Raw genomic sequence first — 19,733 nt, forward strand, 5'->3', positions numbered from 1 at the left:
ATATATACTCTACTGAAAATGCTAATTATTATTACCATTTTGATCTGGAAAAGTAAATAGCATGGGAAAGCTGTTTATAGTGTATTTCCACATGGCTGAAATCAGAAAGACTGGAAAAATCACATAAAGTTCTGCTCTTACAAGATTTCCAGATCAAAGTTATTTAGATACATGAAGTTGCAATTTACAAGTTTTTATATTAACAAAGCCAAGTTGGCTGCAATTTATGAGATTTGCAGGGGGTTTGCTAGGGGAAAGAAAAAAAAAAGTACTGTTCAAAATTAATTATGCATGGTTATAAATATGTGTGAATGAACATCCTCAAAATCTATATACAGATTAGATTTATAGAGTACAATTCAATACTATTTTACAAAGCAATAAAAGTACTTGCCGATTCTCATGAAAAGCATCAATATATTTTAGCTTTAATAATGAAAATGTTTAATAAATAAGATCCAATTATCAGCTTCACAAAACTTTTTCCAAGTATCTGTGCATTTCATCTTTGTTTTCACCCCTTTTCTCAATTTGCTTTTACTGTTTCTCCAGTGGTGACACAGCACTTAAGAATTTAATTTTCAAAGACAATGTTGTCTTTTTCTCCAGGTTTAATAGAGTAGGTATCACTTTTTCTATCTCCCTTATATATGATCTGCAGATCAACACAGACATAAATTATTCCCTTTTGCTACAATTACCTCCTCCTTTGAAGAAACCCTTTCTGTTTCCATTCCTTCTCCTCTGAGCTCTAAAGAGGAACTCCTAATTCAACAATGACCAGACCTCTGTATGTGCTTATCTAAGCACAGAGGGTTTGGAGCCAAAGTTGCAGCACATGATTTGTGGTGGATTTTAACATGCACCCAGGTGCAGGAGGGATTTGTTAGTGCCCATTTAGCCATGCACTGGCAGGACCCATATTGGCCCTCTGTAGGTTACAGAAGGACTATTCATGGCAGTGGGAGCAGTCCCTGTTGTAAATAAGGATCAGGCTCTTCAATTTAGTTTTCTTTCTTCTCTTTTTCCTTTTTTTCCCCCTTCTTGTCTTGATGCTGTATTTGAGGCCACAGTAACGCAAAATCTTGCAGTGGCTCACTTTGATGGTGCCACTCTGCTTCCCAACAGCCAGAAGGACAAACGGACAGGTCATTTTCTGCTTTATTAAGAGATTTGAAGGTCAGAGCATCAAAATGGTAATTTCAATCAGAGCCAGTCTGGTTGCTCAGCAGACTAACAGAGCTACTGTAGGTTGTAGATCTTAATGCATGCAGAGACTGTGATCTAATTCTGAGCACCGCTTGTTGGGTCAGATCTGGTTGAGTCAAACTGCAATGCATCAGTCCATCAGGTCATTCCTGAGAGGCTGCTTCCCACCTGGAAGGAAGGAAGGAAATGGAAATTTTGCTTTGCTGAACAAGCACAAATCTCTGCATTAAGGATTAGCACTTAGAAAATAATCCACAGTTGCCTTTAGAGTAATCTCAGCAGACATACTAAATTCAGTGTTGAAGCCTTTACAGCTACTGCCAAGTACCAAAGGCGTTCCTTGCAAATGGATGGGACTAGAAAGCAGTGACTGGAAGAAAGAGAAGAGATTAATTCCTTATTGTCATTCAATTAATCCTTGTAGTACCAAATAACATGATGTTGTCTAAAACAGGAGGCACTGCTATGAATTCACAGTTTTATCCAAAAAGTGAGAGGAATTGCAATGGCTTGATTTCAGGTATAAATCTAAGACTATAATGTGATAGTCTAATAGCTAATAAGGATTTGTAGATGCTTGAAGGAATAATAGTATATTTAAAACAAATATATAAGGGGTGTTTAGAACCTTACCACAATCCTCCCTGATGCAGAGGTCTGTGCCAATAGCAGCAACAGCAATTATATAGCAACTGTAAGTGAGTAACATTTTTCAAGACACTGTAGGTATGGTATTAGGGGAAAAAAAACCCAAACAAACAAATTAGCAAAATGAAAGCACAGCACAGCACTTAATCACATAGTTGTCTCATTTAAATCAGTGGGTCGACTCATTTTCGTATAATTATGCATGTTTTTAAGATATGCTTGGTATGTCACAAGACTGTGTAATCTTATAATTGCAGCTATCCATTTCCCTTAAGTTTACCCTACCTTTGAAGAAAAGACTGCTCTTTTGTTGCTGATTGTAAAGTAGCTGGCGTAGGAGGGTGCAGGCTTGCAACAAGAGCTAGTAAGCGCTATGACAGGATGCACAGTAACAGAGTCTTAGTTTAAAAAGAACTAATTATTGTTGAAAAAAAATGATAAAAAACCAAAGCTGCTTGATCAGTGTACTAGAGCAACCTTACAGTAGAAAATGATGGGAGAGCAGGGTAAACAGCTTCTTCCACCTTCATTGTACTCTGTAAAAGATGAAACCAGTGGAAGCTAGACCAGGTAGATGTAATTACAAGACAGGAGCTCTGGCAGAGATGGGGGAGTGCAGGTGGTAGGAGAACAGTGGTAAAATGATGTGTTTTATGTTACTGATGTCCTGTCTTTTATTTATTTTAGTCTGCTGGCAGGATGTTTCTCTGTAAACATTACCACAAAACACTTAAACAGGAATAAAAGTAACTTTTATTGAAGAAATTTAAAAGTAGTCTCTGGAAAGCATGCAAGAAACACCATGTGGACTCCACATCTTCTTCAAAGTAGAGGGAACACAGCAGGGTTCCGCTACTGTCACAAATACCAAATCCAAACTGCACCTTTTAATATTTATATAATTGAAAGTACAAATCAAGGCTGCTGCCTGAAAGTGCTAAAATTTCCTGACAGGGAAAGAGACAAACCAGCCTTTTCAAACTTGTGATAGAATACGTTTAGAACAGCATTAAGCCTGTAGTTCTGGCATAAACCAGTAACATCAGGACAATAGTGCTTACCACATATTGCAAAATATAACTTTCCATTCTTTAGACTAATTAGAGAGGCAGCCAGTAGCACCACTATGGTTCTGTCAGCATTTCCACAATAAACCCCCCTTTCCAGGGCTTTATAACTTGGCTGTAAAAAATTAGCTCCAGGCTGAAATGTGGCATGCCATGGCTCACCCTAGCAGTAAGTCAAGCTGTGCATGTGGTTATGTGTGTGGTTTGTTGATTGTTTCCTAAATACAAATTTTCATTAAAATTAGTTTTGCCACTTCTTGGAAGACAATGATAAAATAAATCAATTTTAAAATAAGCACAGTAACATTCTTTGGCAGTCTCTTGCAGCAAGTTAATTGTTAAAAACACAAAGGTTTGAGAAGAGAAGCATACAGACTTGTGACGCTTATTTGTTTTAAATTAAATCATCTCAAGGGGATTTTGAAAGCAGGTTGTTGCACATGCATGATGAACTTATTTCACAGGGTGTGATCCTGACTCCATGGAAGACATCAAGCAGCTTTGACAGAAAAAGACCTCACGAAAGCACCTCACTCATATTCAAATAGTTCCTGGAGCTCTTGGAACAGCTATGCCAAAGAAAGAATTACTGTTCCAGATCTGCAGGATTGTCTGGGACACTGAATGCTTAGATGGGGAAGCTATCAGTGTCCTACTCCACTTTTCACACAGTGGTGGGAATATCAGCCTTCCCCAAGTTTATGCCTCAGATGAAACTGAGGGATCTCTATCAACTGTGGGTGGTAAACCACTATTACTTAACATTTCTGTATTATGGAAGAGCACACTGCATTACTTCAGAAGTGTCCACATAACCTATCTATATCCACAAATTTTGAGCTGAACAGAAAATAATAATAATAATAATAATAATAATAATAATAATAATAATAATAATAATAATAATAATAATAATAATAATAATAATAATAATCATCTTACTGCAGATGTTCCTTTTTCAACTTCACTACGGTCTCAAGGAGTCAGGACACTACCATGCATTTGGAAACACTGCAACATGGAGAGAGAAGTGAAAGCATTTGAATTAAATCAGACAAGTAAGATGGGCAAAGCTGATTTATTTTTCTTCAGGGGAGTCTTCATCATTTTAACACAGTTTAATTTTGTTGCATGGTTTGAATTTTTTTCTTCTTTAGCATTTTTAACAGTTAATAATAGTTGATTATTAAAAATATAGGTAAAAATTACAAGCCACAGAAGCTAGCTTTGCTTCTTCCAAGGAAGCAAAGTAAAGAAATACTCTGCAAATACATGTGGGTGGAAAATGTCATCAGTATGCACTAACATATTCTCCAAATCATTCTTCAATATAAGTGTCACAAAGAAAACTAACAATCCACATCCAGTATTCTTCGATCAATGAACAGTTGAAGATGAAAATTAATATTATAGAGTAGAATAACCAATTATAAACCAATTCAAAAATCTATTCATCATGGACTCCTTTTAGCAGTGAGTAGATGAGACCTGAAAGGGAGAGAAAGCTAGTAAGAGCTCTGAAGCAACTCAGCAGCTTCCCAAGTGCAGAGTTTTGTTACAACCCCAAAAAAGAGCTGATAGCTGATGAACAAGTGAGATATTTGGGCTCAGCCCATTTCCCTGAGTACAAGGAGTCAGCTAAGAAAGCCATCTCTCATGCTGAGGCAGACTCAACCTCTCCATCAGATCAGCAGAATTTTGTTCCAGCTTTAATTTTCTCCCAGAGTAGCTGCCAGGATATCCTTGAACACATAAACCCAATTAAGCCAAGCTAAACTGATCATTAGGCTTTCAAGTATGTGTCTGCTGATATTTTATAAGGCTGTAGTCTACTTAAAGTTTCACCTCCTGCAGCCACCCAAGGTTGACCCTGGGAGTCCACTGAAACAACAGGCAGAGACTCCTAAATTTCTTTGAGTGTCTCACATTTACAGAGGCTGCCCAGATTGCTGTAGCAGACACAAGGATTATGGCACATTTTTTTACCTCTTCTAGCTGCTGAGGTACCATCTACTTTGAATAGCTGATGTGACTTTGACCTAAACTCATGGGCAACCTAAGAGTGTGCAAGTGGGAAAGCACATGAAAGGGGCTTAGGAGACACACATGTGCTTCTTCAGGCACAAATTGAATTTTATTTGTCACCTGCAGGATCTGTTTCAATTTTCAGATTTTTCTCTGTTTGCAGAAATTATCAAGCTTTGGCTGTGACCATGCAGCTGTCATTCAGCAAATGCTAGTATCCAGTGAAAAGCAAAGAAAACCTGGCATTTAGGGTCTCACTTCTCTCTTCCAAATACACCTCCCGGTCCCAGTTTACATAGGCAACCCTGGTCCTCCTGAAGGATTTTTTGAAACAATAAACCAACAGAATTTGTTGAACTGAGAGGGTATGTACAGGTCCCCAGTCCTACTGCTTTCCTCTGACCCTACACTTAGTGACCATGTAGTCAGAAGCCAATTTCACTGACTCAGATTAAGAATCCAACATTGTTTCTGCTCATTTGAGCTGTTTTCTTACAAGGTTAGTTCATACTTAAATATCATGCAGAACTAGGTGAGCAGATACATCAGAAGTATTTTAATAGGTGGCCGGGGTCAGCACACAGCCACAACTAATCTCCACCCATCCCCATGCTCACTTTTGCCTGTCTTGTTAGAAGACCTTACGAGCATGAAGAGATTCTCCTTCTTTAAGGGCTGTATGTGCTTCTTTATGCTTTATCGGGTTTTCTAGGGCAGTAAATATCTCAGGCACAGTTCTGCTTGAAGAGATGTCTGTTCCCTTTGATTCCTTTTTGCCTGCTCTCAACAGTCTGCAGGCTCAAGTCCTGTTTTCTCAAATTTGAGCATGTGCTGACTAATGTAGATGACTAACCAAATGCAGTCAGGTACATGTGGTCCAACCCTGTGTGGTACAATTCTACAAAAATAAAGGAATGTAAAAACTTTACCAGCAGATCCCACTTGAAAAAAAAAAAAGATTTCTTAAATGCTGTTTTTTTGTGGATCAGCAGGACTTTCAGATCAACAGTATCCATGCTATTGTGCTGTCATCACCTAGGACTGTGTGGCCTCAACAGCTTCATGCCCTTGAATAAGCACTTCCCAATATTTAAAGATAACCTTTGCCTGTTTGGAATTCCTTTGTTCTGTTTTATCTGAGAGACTCCTTTTTCCCCCCTTCCCAGTCCCTGCTCCTGTTTTTAATGAATCAAAATCTGCAGACTGCAGCCCTGATTTCTGTATTTCTGCAAGAATTTCCTCTATTTTTTCAAGGTTGCACACAATGTGACAAAATGGGAATCCAAAATCTGCTGCCAGTGACTTTGTTGAGATCACAGGAGGGTGAAGAAAGGCAGAAATCAAGCTAACTCTTTGCTACATAATGCCAGCTACTAAAGGAAATACATACTGAAATCAGAAGTGGCAGAAGAGGTAAGTGAGGACAAGCACCTGTATCATAAACTAATCTGAATGAAATGATCAAAACTTAAGATGGAATCAAGTATAATGCAAAGGGAAAGAGCAAATGATAGGACAAAATAAATGCCTTATTGCAGCTCAGCTTCCAATTATCATTAAATGCATACCTCAGGCTGAACCTCAGCCAACCAAACATACAGTTGCACCTTCTGTCACTGCCTGTGACTGGTCTCACAATAGGGCAGGGCTTGAAAAAACTGAAAGGGAGAGTAATAGTTTTTTTAATTTATACATGTGTATTTAAAAAACTATTTCATAATAGCCCTCATCAGAATCTACTCTTTTCAAAGTTTCTAATAAGTGGGATATATGTATATATTTGTGTCTGTAAGTAATATCAGTGCAGTTAGTGCCTACAGTTCTACATTTAGCTGTTACTTCTTTGGCACATCCTAAAACTATACCAATCTTGGTGGTTTGTACTAGTCTGTGAGCCATCAGGAAAGGGTAGAGAACATCCTACCACAGTACTGTCACTCTTGCCTGCCTTTGCTGAAATGTTCTGTAACTGTACTGTACCAATCGTACTGTCCAGAGGGCCATTAAGAGTTTTCCTTGTCAGTTCATGTCCTCTGAACACTCTCAGGTCATGCTAGTAGGGAACAGAATGACTCAAGGGAAGTCAGTTTTATGCTAGTGATGAATTTGTCCCTTTGAAAGAAGAGATTCATATCCCTCTTTTCTCTCTCTCTCTCTCTCCATTAGGAAATTTGCATTTACAATCCAATGACTCATGCAAGTCTTTTCATCTTTTTGTATGAAGCTCTCAGTCTTCTGATGAAGAGTAAAATCTAAATTCCGCAAAGCAACTTAAAGGGGATACCAGTTATGATTAAGCCAAGTTTAATGCATTCTCACAGGTATGTTAATGTTTTATGTACAACTATGCATGCAGCTAAAGGGATACATAGAAAATAGTCTGGGAAATATACAAAAATTAAGTTCATAGCAAAGGCTATTTCCCCAAATGGAAAGCATTTAAAGATCAGGAATTGCCTCTTTCTTTTAGCTATGTTTATGTCTCAACTCTATCAGCTAGCTTTCTGCTAGCCCTTGCTCTGCTTTTAGATATCAACTTGCATTTTTTATTCTGTTCATACAAAAAGCAAACACACATGAATAGAAAACAGAATTAGATAAATATCTGCCAGTGTTTCATGAGAAAATCCTAGAGAGCAACAGCAATCTAGATAAGCATCAACTTTTCTTTTTGCTTTCTCCAAGTACAGTTGTTTGGCAGTTCCACCCTTCCCATGTATGCTTTGCAGCTTATGTATAAATGCAGACTTCCTCCCCTGAGTATCGCCCAACAGAAACCAAATAATGATAGAGGAAAGTTTGGGAGAGGCGTTTGTAAATGATAAAAATCATACACATCCATAATAATGTGCTTTGTATAAACATTTTTAAAGTACCCTTTTTACTCACATATGAAAGAAATTTAAAACTTGATTTCTTTTTTCATAACCAATAACTATTACAGATAGGTATGCTGGGATGGGAAGGGGCGAACAAACCTGATGACAGATCTGTAGAGAATGCTGTTAGTATGCCAGATCTTATTATGGAGCAGTGGGAGGCCTTGTACACTACATACCAGCTCTATGGGGACCTTCATATTTAAAATAAGATGAAAAAAAGTGATTTGAAAAGCCCCTCATGGGCAGCCTTCAAAGGCACAGACAGGTTCTGACTGGATTAACATTTATTGACTGTTTAAGCCTGCTTTTTTGCTTCAGGACAGAGATACACGAGTTTAATTGCAGAGGCTGTTCTGCCAACTGATCACCAGAGTGGCAACCAAAGCTTTACTAATCGGTCCTTCATTAAAGAAAAGTCTCTATTACAAAACAAATTAAGCATACTCTGATCCTAACCCACAGGTCCAATGGTATTACAGCAAAGTTTAAGCTGTTAGAACACTGAAAAACTTATTAAGGTTTAGCGCTGAAATAGCACTTTTGTATTGATTTTACAATACACAGGTATTATGATTTATGGAGTGCTAGTGTCACTCTAACAAGCTGAAGGACACACAATATCATCTCCAACATCATTAAAATTCAGAAGCCTCTAGAACTAACTCATCAACCACTGTACATTGTCACTGGCTATAGAGCTGTATTCCAGTTGGAAAATGCCCTAAGCTTTTCGGACAGTTGTCTTCCTGAATCCTTTAATTGGAAAAATAAATTAGTAAAAACAAAAAAAAAAAAGGGGGGGGGGGGGGGGGGGGAAGGGAGGGAAGAGAATTCGAACGCCATGTACATTTTCAAACTTAACTAATTGCAGATATAATTGAGATAGTGAATGCCACTATTACTCTCACCTATCCCAAAATGAAGTTTTCCGCCTTCTGTTGCCTGAATACTATAGTACTGGTGAGGATTAGGTCTGCTGGAAACAGCTGGTTAACCGAAACGGAAAAGGGAAGGCTTTAACAGGACAGGTGAAAGCCATGTATTATTTTACCTCGTTCTGTATCCGGGATGTTTTGTTTTATCGAAGTTGAGGTCCCCACCCTGTCTGAGCCCAGAGCCATCCCTCCCTCCCGAGGGGCTGATTTCGTTTCCCGGAAAGACAAAACCCGCACTCCCGGCACCGCGCTCCTTTCAAGAAGCGGGGAAAGCGGCGCCCGATGTAAGCACAGCACAAAGCATGACCTGAACACAGGCACAACGCCCGCTGCGAACAAGCGGAAGCCGCCGCTGGAGGCGATTCTATTGCTCCGCGTCGCCCTGCCCAGCCCCTGCCAGGTCTGCGCCCTCGGCCAGGCCCCCGACTTGCGCTCGACCCCGTGCTGCCTGCGCAGTTCCGCGGTGCGCTGGAGACCTCTGTCGGCGGCCGGCCGCAATGGCGGCCGGGGAGCGCGGCGGGGGGCTGGGCCGGGCCGAGCCAAGGGGCCGGGGGCGAACAGGAGCCGGATTGCCGGTCGCAGTGGCGAGAGAGTTCCAGACATGAGAAATGCCGAGATACACAACCGAGAGCATTCAGGTTTCTCAGGTTTAATTTTTTCCAGCTGTACGCCTTCTTTTCCCGTAGTGCAGCAGTCCAGCCTCTGCACTTACACACCGGTTCTGAGCTAGTAATACCATGTTAGTATTTTTACAAGCGGTGGAGGAATGTACTGAGTAGAGGCACAACTTTGTCTTTCTTCTACTTCTATATGCAGGAGATCCTCCTCCTGGAATCTTATAGCTCAGCTCATCGAAAGCATGCAGATGATAGTAGTATCCATAGCACTAGAACGGGTTTGGGCTAGCTGAGGGAATTTATCTTGGCAAAATCCTCTTTTATTATCCTGCGCTGCACTAAGTAGTCACTATTTGTAATGACATCAATAGGAACCCTCAATTCTGGTTCCCTTCCCTGCTACTATTCCTACAGCCCACATGTCATTTACACCAGCACTACCAAATCACTTCAAAAAGGAATGTGGGAATGGCTGTACAAACCACCTGAGTACCAAACCCATTTGTTTGTAATGAGGCAATGCAAGATGTCAGGTATTATATAATAAGTATAGCCATTCTTTTCTTTTGCACAGTGGTCACTGGTAGCTACTATTCCCTTTAACACTTCATAGAAAGTGTTAAACTGTTACATTTAGTATAGGAATATAAACAAATACCGCAACATGCTCTAGTGCTGATCTTTTGTGTGCACTGCTCCCCTTACAAGCTGCGGGAATGTTCCGTGTGAAAGGACTTCAAAGTCAGGCGACTGGGTAGCTAAAGCTTATTCAAAACCGGCTTTATCTGAGGACTTCAAGTGTCATAAATTGACAGAGCCTTGCAGTGTGCTCCATGCTTCTTTTTAGCATGCACACATTAATTTTTCTCCCACATTCTGAAAAATCCAAACATTTTTTAGCTTTGAATACACTTGAAAATATAATTTAAAGATGAAGATTAAATACCTGCCTTTTTTTTTTTTTTTTTCCTAAATAAAGTGAAACTGTACCTTATTTTTATCTTAAATTACCTTTAAATCTCCTTGGATTTACCACTTACATTGAGGTAAGTCTTAACCAAAAGAGTCTCGCTATCTCAAATTTCTCTAACATACAGCAAAAGTATGTTCAATATGAACAAGATCAGAATCAGGGTGTGATATGCAAGTAATCCTTGCAAAATGACTGAATGAAACCCCCCCAACAGTATAAATCACCTTTTCTGCCTGCTAAGAACTGCAGTACCCTCTGGTTTTGGATCTCTTACAAATCTACTAAAAATACTGCAAGACTCAAGTGGTCCTGCAAAATGCTGCTTTAGTATGTGAAGCAAATAACAGCTAAAATAATAATTTGTAAAGTCTTCTTAAGATGATTACAATGTATATTTCAAAAGCATTAGATCTTTTCTGGATCAGTGTGAATACATATTAGTCAATGGCTTGTTAGAGTGGCTGAAGTTTTGTTGCTTAGATTTTTAATAGCATATTATTTTTAAGGAAGGAAGAAGGCTTTTTTTTCCAGTATTGCCAAAGATGCCTGATTGCAAAATTCAATCAATCCTAAAATTAAAATTAGGAGGCCAGATCAGCATGAAAGCAATTGTGTTATAAGTCAGCGTTAAGATGTTATTGATAGAAAAGCTAATGCAATACATTTTCCTCTGTCACACATTTCTGGCCCAAAGCAATTTGCCAACTAGCTAACCACCTCAGCATAAACACTGGGGAGCCCCTGCTGGGTCCTGGAAATCCCGCTTGTCTGCAAGTGCACAATATACAAGGCAAATCTCCATAAAGCCCAGTGCCACAGTTGAATACAAACACTCCTCAGGTCCTGCTGTGACTTGGCATACCCTGCTGGACAGCTGGAAACTGAGAGGAAAAGAGCTGCTGCCAATAATGGGTTACAAGGGATTGTCAGTGCAAAGTTTCCTGGAAACAGGCAGCAACTGACATAATTATTTTGCTGGAGGATATTGATGTGATATATCAGATGACACATGGTTGCATTTGATACATATTTGACAGGATATATGGTAAAACGTAGTGCCTTTTTGATACGATCATCTGTGTGGTTGGGCAAAGAATTCAACCCTGAAAAACCAAACAGAATTTGTCCCAACCTTACATTTTGCCTAACATAATTCTGGAAATCAGATATTGCCTTAAATGTCATTTTATTGCGTCTATCAAAAAGATTTAGCATACTGAGGCTCATGAATGTGTATCTAACACCTTTACAGCTGCAGTTTACTGTAGATAGATTGCATACAGTCACTTTAATTATTATTAATTTTTATTTTTTTTCATGGAACCACTTACAATGAAGTGCTACCGGTAATGATTTTAAAAGAAACCAAAACCCACAAAACTTGCTCTTTTTATGTATCTTGAATATGCAGCATGGTTCTTATTGGCATTGCAGTGTAAAGAATGCTTGAAAGACAATTCAGAGATACAAATGAAACAGCTAAATTAGAGATTGGCATACTCAATCATCCTTAGTCTGATGTAATATGATTTTTAACGTAAAGAGGCTACATTTTCTAACCCTGAACGAAAGCCCGACGTTCTCCATGTGCTAGGAGAAATTAATGCAGTAAAAACAGGTACGCTTATCCTGTAAAGAAGCTTATTAATCAGGCTGCTAGTGCTGCAAAATTTGGCATACGGTAAACAATACCTTTTTTGTTGTTGTTGTTGTTAGAATAATGATGTACAGTTTACTCTTTTATAATGTGCAGCACTTGGGGACCTCATCCATTTACCAAAATAATACCAAATTAGTACTGCAAATATTGAAATCAGACCTTTAAGACTAACCAGTGGCCTAATTTTCTCTTCAATCTGCTCTTAATCTCGATTCATCAATAACACTGCCTTATTATAGGTCTTTGACAGCGAGCTACGGCTTTTGATAAATTATACATCTCAAGCCAGATTTAAAATTTGAAGCTCAAGTGCTAATTATCTGTACAGGCCTAGTTAATAACGAGATTTCTTGTTAAGTATCTGATCACAGCATGGGCATCATTTGTCAAGAACCTCAAGTCTACCTTGGAGACTAGCTCTTCGAATTCTCCCTTGCCTACCATATGTAAAATTGGGATCTTTGTTTCTATAATAACCTTTTATTAGGAAGCTGACATAATGATTAAGTTCGCTATAGACACATACAATGAGTTAGACAATTACCCTTGCTGCTTTAAACTACTCAGGCTCCTAGCAAGACAAAATAATTAATACTGAATTTTAATTTGATGTGTTCCACATTTAAACCTCAATTTGCAAAGTACACCTGGAAGGCTGCCGCTGTTTCCTTGCAGTTTGTGCTGATGAAATAAAGGCTCCTGCAGTTTGAATGTAAAAGCACAGAAGGCATGATGCACCACAATCACTTCTCAGTGGAGCAAAGAATTTTCAAGCATTAATGGGAAAGGTAATTACCTAGGTCTAACTTTATAGCCTTTTCTCTAATGAAACTATAATCTCCCAGGCCTACATGGTTTAAGCATTTACATGATTTTAACGATTTCACTGCCATAACAGTTGTCACACGTGGTAATTTAAAAACTCAGTGCCTTAAAACAAAGATGCTAATTATATTTCTATATTTTTATTATTGAAATAAAACTGGACTGTACGAAGTGACAGAACCATAATAAAAACAACCATGCACTGCATTGCCTAGGTGGAAGGAGTGGAGGGGCATATTTGTTTGCAGGAAAAAAGGTGCCCGAGAGCTTTCACAACTGTACTTGTTAATGACACAGAGCAGTTTAATTCCCCTGAGCTTTGGCTTTAGTCACTCCTACTTCAGTCAAAACTCCCACTGTGCCAACTTGTGTAGTCATTCCCTTATTAAAATAAAAATGGTTCTCAACCATAATCACCAAGATGTATCGCATGCATACAGTATTGCCATTGTAAACTGGAGTCCTGGAGCCCTTCCAGTGGTCTCCCATAACTGCTACCACAGTCCTGACAGCAAAACCTCTGCCATAGCTGGCAAACACTTTGTCCCACGTACAGATGAATTTGAGCCTTAAACGTGGGCAAATGGGCTTATTGCCTCAAGAACTGGACAGACCAGCCATTTGCAGGGTGTATCCATGCAGCACGGTTCCAGCTTTTCAGAGCAGTGCCTCACATGTCTGCTGGGGTGTGATGGGGCTCCCACCCAGCTCACATCATCTACTATTCCCAACTTTTACAGCATCCTCACTGCATTTCTCTACTAGCCTCTGCTTTCACCATACTAGGTAGCTTGGCTACCACCTCACCACTCTGTCATACTTGCAGGCTGCCAGTGGTGTAACACCATTAGTAAAATTGACTTTCCTAATGACCTCAGCTCCAGGGCTGGGACTCCAGCAAGCACTCTGGCCTCTACTCAGCTCTAGAAGGGCCGAATGTTTTCCTCCGGCTTTGGCTTTTGTCTATACTTGAGAACCTCACATGTCTAAATGATCTGAAGTAATTGCTGCTACAGTTTCCAGGATAATCTAATTTGATGTTCAACATCATGGCACAACTTTTTTTTTTCCCAAAACATGCTTACATCCACTAGCTGTAAGCCTCAGATGCAAAGTTTGGATCCATACCAAAATGTGAACTTTCCAAAAAGGCAGGTGTGCTCATGCCTAATGCATATACCTTCTGATAATCATCCGCTTATAAGTGACTCAAAATGATGCATTTAAGCAGCATAATCAGAAGCCACTTTACTGATAGGAAGATGAGCCTCAGTCTCATTTAAAGTGTCAGCAGGGATCCAGAATTTCAGTTTGGTGGAAAATTCAGACATCTCAGGGTTTTTTTTTTAATTCTTTACAAGAATGAAAAGCTAGGAAATTGATAATAAAGAAATAATTTTTAAAAAATTATTATTATTTTTTCTGTCAGAGTCACTCCTACCGGTCAATAAAAGTCAAGAATGTAGATAGTAGCTTTTGTGTCAAAATCCAGTGAAAGACATTGTAAAAGGACATCTGGTAGAACAGCCTTAGAGAGGTAAACTCTGAAAATTTCCTGGGGAGCAATGTGCCTGAAGGATAAAGCCATGGACAGCTTAATATGGTGACCAAACATGGATTTCTACTTTGTTCCCTGTAACTGGTGTTTCTTTCTGCACTGTGTGAAGAGTTACAGCTGGCTACTAAATGAGTGACAGACACTCTATTATTAACACCTCTCCCCACTCAAAGGGGAAAAGGAATAAAGGAGAGCATCTTACCAAATTAGAGGAGAAAAGTAAAATGAATGAAATAATAAATAATATGTACCAGTGTATACAAAACTGATATTGAATCCAACCCTGCTGTTAGCAGTTAGTCACCATCACTGCTGATGGCTGTGGCAGAAGTGCCAGACTGGACTCAGCAGCAAGTGGGAACCAGGTTCAAGACTGGGATTAAAGGAAGACTGTACAGAGCCCTCTTTAGGTGCTGGCCATTGAAGAAGAAAAGGAGAATCTCATTCTTGTGATCCCTCAGCTTTATACCAAATATGGGAATGGAATGGAATGGAATGGAATGGAATGGAATGGAATGGAATGGAATGGAATGGAATGGAATGGGAAACCTCGTTGGTCAGTTTAGGGTCACGTATCCTGTCCCCACAGGCATGGCCTTTTACTCTGCACCACCAGTGTGGAACACAAGATTTAGCAGTGACCTTGGCCTGCACACCAACCTGTGGTGCTAACTAAAACCATTGAGCATTATCACTACCAGAAGCAGAAACTGTCTGTGAAAACATGCTTTTAATTTCAGAAAATGCAGTTACTTAGAAGAGGCTGATCTGAAAAGTAAAATCACTGGACAGAATTAGTTCTGTTCTCAGATCAGGACACATTGATATGAGAAAGACCTGACAGGACCATTGGATGAAACCATATCAGTCCTTTTATCCTGGGGAAGAACATACTTTCAGTCAGCCTTACATCAAAGCAAGAAGCTAAGGAGCTATCAGGCTGAGTTGGGGCAATACTGGGAGTTTGTGGGTTGGTTGATTTGTTTTGTTGTTTGTTGGTGGGGTTTTTGGTGTTTGTTGGTTTGGGGTTTTTTGGTGTATTTTGTTTTGTTTTCTTTAGGAAAAGTAAGGATTAAAGTCACCTTCTCTGCCTCAGCTGAAGGAGGGCATTGCAGACCAGAGGGACATCATGGGACACAACAACATGTGATGATGACAGGTAAAATCTTTTATCAAAACGCTATCAAAACTTTTCAGTGTCTGTAGGTGAGCATTTACCATTGCATATAGATTCAGAAAGTTAATTTCCCAATATTTGAGAATTATTTAAAAAAAAAAAAAGGGATTTAAAATCTAAAGTTCCTCTCCAATCCACTGACAAGGAAAAACCCTTTTGTAACAGTTCCATGATGGCTTTTCCAGCATACCCTACACCTGCTTTTGCTTTGTGTGCTTCAGCAACAGGTTAGACAGACTAACAAGAGATATGGTCTGGGTAAGGATGTCAGTTGCCTGTGTTTTTGTTGGCACTCTTCCATTAAGGAAGATTATTTGCTCTTCTTTGACTGGTGAGCAAGATACTTGTGGTTACCTTGCATTTACAAGAGGAAAAGGATACATTGAGAAAGGTGGGGTAAATGAAGATGTGATGTCTTGTTGCCAGTGAAATTCTGTGGTGTCCCGGTACAAGTTCCAAGGCAGCCAGGAGGTACTTTATTACTGCAAGAAAGCATATGTGGATCTGCTCCAAAGCAGCCATGTCCCTGTGCTACAGGCTGTAGCAGCATGCCCTCCACTGTTTTAGCAGGCATGTATGCAGACAGACATATTTAACTAACTTACCCACTGCTATGCACTCTACTCTCATACCCCACTTCAGGTGTGTCCAGCAAGACCTGGAGAAAGATTGCTGTGTCCACAGAGCTTCCCAAAACACAGTACACCACCACTCTGCATTTTGTGTCACTTGGTCTGTTAATAGCACAAAGTAGGTGTCTCTGGAAAGCAAGATAATTGAAAGACTCTCACATGGTGCAAGAGTAAGAGCAACAAACTCCTACATTTTCCTAACTAACTTCTTCAAACCAGAAAGCAATCATGAGCCAAGCTGGTCACCAGAAGACAAGTCTTCCAGCTCCTAAACTGGTCTATAATCTTTCAAGGGGGAAGACCTGTTAGTCTCATCTCTCTGTGAATGATTACACTAGGATGCTGGATAGGGAGGGAGAAGCCTTGGCCCCCAGCACTGGAAAGTAAGATGCTTTATTGGTTTCATCAGATGAGATTTTATATTGTTGAGGGCTGCTGCTTTTTTTCTTTTCTTTATTTTTTTTTTTCCATTTGAAACCTAGTAATGGGCAGATGTTAGAAAAGAGGAAATACGAAGTTGCATTATTAAGATGGTAAGCAGTGACAGGAATCTTCCTTAGCTATTCCAGTATAACCATTTACTAACAACGTTGCCTAATTAGCAGCCGCCACTTACCCCAGGGAGGGGAAGCTCTGAAAGCTGCTGCTCTCCCGCTCCTCCTCTTCAGGATGACAAACAAAAGCAGCCAAAGCATCTGCTCTGAGCCACTGGTTTCTTTAAAGCAGTGAAGCTTACTAATTCCTAGTTTATGTATAATATAATCGGTGTTATACAATAGAGATGTATATAATTTCCTCCCTAGTCTGTAGAACATCTTGAATATCATTTCTACTGAATACCTGAAGTAGGAGATTCCTGCCTTTTGGAGATACTTTGGAAAACTTACGCATCATGGTATAAAAAATATGAATATTTGTTAGTAGATTCCTGACTGTGTTTTTTCTATAGGTTTTATAGAAAGAAAAAATATATCACTCTATTAATATTGGAGTTGAGAATGGGTTATTCAGATAAGGACATTTCTAATGAAAGTTTCTTGTTAGTTTTAGAAGGGGCTTCTTTCAGGTTTCCCTTTACATTTAAAAATGAACAAATTTCTTCTCAGCAACAGATCTTGGTGAACTGAAAGTCAAATCCAGCATTTTCTGGTTTGTATAAATGATGTGATACTCAGGGTCAAGATGTTAGATGTAAACCAATACTGGGATAAAGCAAACTTTAACTATATATATTAAAAAAAAAAATTCCAACACCATACATCAATATATAAAATTCACAAATGTTCACTAATGCACACAAGCAACACAAATCAAACATCCTTTTTTTTTTTTTTTTTCTTTAGACATGCATTGGGTTTTTCAAGACATAATATTACTGTGCAATAAAAAAGCCCAAATAACTTATCAAAAATACTGCCAATGGGAAAAAAAAAAAAAGCCACGATTGCCACTTTGCTGGTGGTCTTAGCAGATAAAGGAGAATTGCCACTATACATCATCCTTAAAAGAAAGACAATACTAAAGGGGAAGCTGCCAGAAGGTGCCATTTTCAGATGTCAAGATAAGGGATGGACGTCTGAATTAATGCAAGACTTGTTGCATGTTGTCTGTAAGGGGCAACCTGGTGCCCTGCTAACACAGACAACAATGTTTGTGCTTGGACACATTGATAGGGTGCGTAAAAGAAATTTAATAAAACAAATGATAGTCTTCAGAGTATTTTTGGAAGCGACTGCTATGAGCTCTTGATGGTTCTTTAAGCAGTCGTTTAGAAGCTGTATAGAGAAACAATGCAGAGATTGGATGCTGGAGGGGGAAGTCCACTGGACAAATCCCTTAACCCCAAGGGCATAAATTGAAAGGCCACCTTTGACCTTCCTGGGACAAGCGCTTCTACGAAAGAATCACTCGTGTCAGTGTTGTGAAAAGACTGTGTAAGGACCTGTATTTCAGATACTGAGGATGGGAATGTTGATGCCATTATGCAGGACAAGATTAGTGGGCACTGCAGGAAGCAGTGACATTAGCAGTAATGCTAAGAACTACAGTGATTGCAGGGATGGGTTAAGTGTTTCACTGGCAAAACAAGTGCTAACCAGGGCTGGGACAGGTTCTGGCACATAAGAAAGAACAGTTTTTTGTTGTTGTTGTTGGGTTTTGTTGGGTTTTTTTGGTGATTTGGTTTTTTTTTGTGTGTTTCACATAATTGTGATAAACATCAAGATTACAAGAAATGGTTGTCTACAAAGCTAGATGTACTTTGGGGAGCAATAAAAGGACCATTGGGGAAGCTGTGATGCAGACTCAGGTTTGCCTAGCATGTTATGACTTTCTGAACCTTTCTGTGTGTGGCTTGGGCTTGCTGGAATTAAATACATCAGCCAAGCATGTCATCTGTGCCTAAAGGTAGATTTGCACCTCTTATGGACTCCTGAAGGTGGATGGAAATTAATTTATTTCATTTTGACAGAAAATATGCTTGGCTGAGTGTCTGAGAAATTGGAATTAGCATTTTTCTGGACACTGACTTGTCAAAAAATTACTTTCCAGCAACCTAAAGATTCTTAAATGCATCATTCTTAAGCTGAATAGTGTGTCTCTATTGCTTTGCTTTCCTATGTCTCTACCTCTTTACATTTTCAAGCTGTTGGGCATTCTTTCACTGCCGGAGTTGTATTTTTGGCACAATCATGAACTTGCTGCCAAATCATCATCTTGTGCTGGAGCCTTCTCATGACAGAGCTACCAGAACATGAAGACTCATTAAGTTCTCTGTGTATCTCTTCTCAGACAGGTGAAGAGTCCAGAGCAGAGGCATCTTTGAACAGGATGCCTTGGTACCCTGTAGCTGCGAGCTGCTAAATTTTCACCAGTCTTGTACAAAGTCAGAGTAATACCTGAGTTACATTCCTACTGACTTACACTCTTCACCAATGAAAGAAGGTGAGATGTCTTGCTAACTGCTGCTGTAATTAATCTTCAAGAGGGTAGAAGGTACAGCATTAAATTGGAGCTCAGGTTAGAGATTAAGTCAGATGAACAAGTTCAATGTCTTTACTATCTTACCACTTATTCCACAAGCTGTCTAAGTACATCAAGAGATTTAATTAATTCTGAGGTTTCCTGATCAGTTGCAGAAAAAAAGACAAAACACAATGTATGGCAAAAGAGCTCTACTCAAACTGACCTGCTATGTGGTATCAGAATTATCAGTGCACTCTGTGTGCACACTGCAGATGACAAACTGTGTCTGCATCAGCCTGTGCTGAAATTCAGACCTATATTGAAAGTTCTGTATTCAGAAGGGCATTTGGAAGAAGCCGAGAAGACCTTAGCTGATGAATTTGTCAAAGAAAAAATTGTCACTGTTAAATTTTAAATACAATAGGAGTCACAAAATTACTCTCCCAGCATGTACAAGCTCTCTTTACAGATTAGCAAAGATTTCTGTGCTGACCACTGACCTCCCCTGTATAAACTCTGCTCAGGACAAGACCTACAGCTCAAGGCCCTGTGAAAGAATGA

The 19,733-nt window shown here is 39.4% G+C and overlaps 1 long non-coding RNA gene across 1 annotated transcript; it reads right to left on the bottom strand.

Moving 5' to 3' along the window:
- Positions 1–481: 481 nt before the first annotated feature.
- LOC137441010 (uncharacterized) lies at positions 482–9,147 on the bottom strand. Its single transcript, XR_010987290.1, has 4 exons — positions 8,883–9,147; positions 6,518–6,607; positions 3,867–3,935; positions 482–1,377 (listed from the first exon to the last, which is right to left on the bottom strand). It is a non-coding gene; the product is annotated as an uncharacterized lncRNA (long non-coding RNA).
- Between the last annotated feature and the right edge of the window lie 10,586 nt (positions 9,148–19,733).

Source organism: Melanerpes formicivorus, unplaced genomic scaffold (assembly GCF_026170545.1).
Source record: "Melanerpes formicivorus ecotype bairdi unplaced genomic scaffold, bMelFor1.0.p_v2 SCAF_5, whole genome shotgun sequence".
NCBI lineage: Eukaryota > Metazoa > Chordata > Aves > Piciformes > Picidae > Melanerpes > Melanerpes formicivorus.